The following is a 1577-nucleotide window of genomic DNA, read 5'->3' on the forward strand; positions in this document are numbered from 1 at the left end:
ATGGAACAAGACAATTTACATTTGAAATAAGAAAAAAAAACTGCATTGTTTTATTAAAAGTCTATAAAATCTAAATATCTTATTTTAAGTGTAAAAACATTAATTCCATTGGCAGATCATTTTATAAACCTACTAAAATTAAGGTTGAATACGCTTATTTTATGAAATGTCTACTTATTTTTAAATCATTTTTACAGTGTGAAGATAACGTTTCAAAAATGACAAAATGTTTTTTTTTTTACAAATAATAAAAACTTGTTCAAACTCAGAGGGCAGACTGCTTTCAACACAATCATAATGAATCTGAATGAAAAAAGAAAAACAGAAGAAAAGATCCATCAAAGGAAGGCGAGAGAGGAAGTCCTCCACAGAGATCTGAAAGACGCCATGTTGGCCCCAGGCTGATGATCAAAGCTCATTCAACCAGCAGGGGGCAGTCTGCTCCAAGAAGAAGGGGCGCCGCTGTCCTGGGGAATCCAGCCAATGAGGAGGCCGTCTGGGGCGGTGAGCGAGACGTTTCCGTTTCTGTGCCTCTGATGAACCCTGCCGAAGGCTTTGAGACGCAAAAAGGATTCATCATGGAGTGAGCTTTACGACAGGGGCCCCGGGGAGCGGGGGCCCTGGCCCCCAGCTTCACACTAATGCTTTCCTTATGGCCTCCCAGACCAATGATGGAAGTGAAGGAATCATCCAGGTCCCTCTGCTGGTCCTACATCCACCCTGCAGCCTCCTCTGGAGGACGCCCCCCCCCCCTGAACCAACCTCTTCATTTTTAGACAGAACAAGCCTGATGCATGTATTTTTAGAATGTGCGGTTCTGGTGGTGGACGTTGTTCTGCTGTCACAGGTCCGGCTCTCCCAGGGCAAAGGAAAACCGCCAACCACCGTCCATTTTAAGAAGCAGACTCCTCAGCAGCTATTTTCATCCGTGAGGTTCCTGACCTCGCCTGGAGTCAGAGGACTGCAGACACATCGTCTCTATAGATCAGCGTATCCAAGTTAGCATCATCTCAGTCCTCCAGACAAGATCTATAAAACCAGACCGCTGTGTTTCTCCTGTTTGACCAAAGCCATCATCAACTCAAAGCATCGATAGTTTAAAGAAAAGAAACGAGTGAAAACAGTCGAAGCGTTTTCAGCTTTTCTTTCCAGACTCAGAACCTGCTGCTGTATTCAGACAGAAACAGGACAGACCAGCTGGGATCACAGGTTTATTTCAGAAGCTGGTTTTGATTAAACCGGCTGGTTTTAGCTATGATCACAAACATTCAAACTGATCCTCTCTAGCTGCCCTGATGCCAGCACGGTGAGGTGATGTCACACTGTGTGAGAAAGCAAAAACTTCAAATAGCCTCAAACATGCTTCGTCTACACACCTGTCTGGCCTGGAAACAGCAGAAACGTCTACAGAGACAGGAGATGTAGATGTTTCTGCTGTCCCCTCTGGCTGTGTGTTTCCTGGACGGGGCCGCCTGTGGAGCTGGTTGACAGTTGCCTTTTGTATCTATGCATCTTTTTCTATGTCTGCTTCTGTCTCCTTGAACCCCAGTCGGTGAATTAGAGCTATAGAAATAAAC

General features: G+C 45.0%; 1 protein-coding gene across 1 annotated transcript in view; it reads right to left on the reverse strand.

Annotated features, from left to right (window-relative positions):
• The window catches only part of vwa8 (von Willebrand factor A domain containing 8), a 107069-nt gene that overhangs the window by 43311 nt on the left and 62181 nt on the right, over nt 1-1577 (reverse strand). The window lies entirely within an intron of this gene.

The sequence above is a fragment of the Cyprinodon variegatus genome, unplaced genomic scaffold, assembly GCF_000732505.1.
Source record: "Cyprinodon variegatus isolate N-32 unplaced genomic scaffold, C_variegatus-1.0 Scaffold1364, whole genome shotgun sequence".
NCBI classification, from domain to species: Eukaryota; Metazoa; Chordata; class Actinopteri; order Cyprinodontiformes; family Cyprinodontidae; genus Cyprinodon; species Cyprinodon variegatus.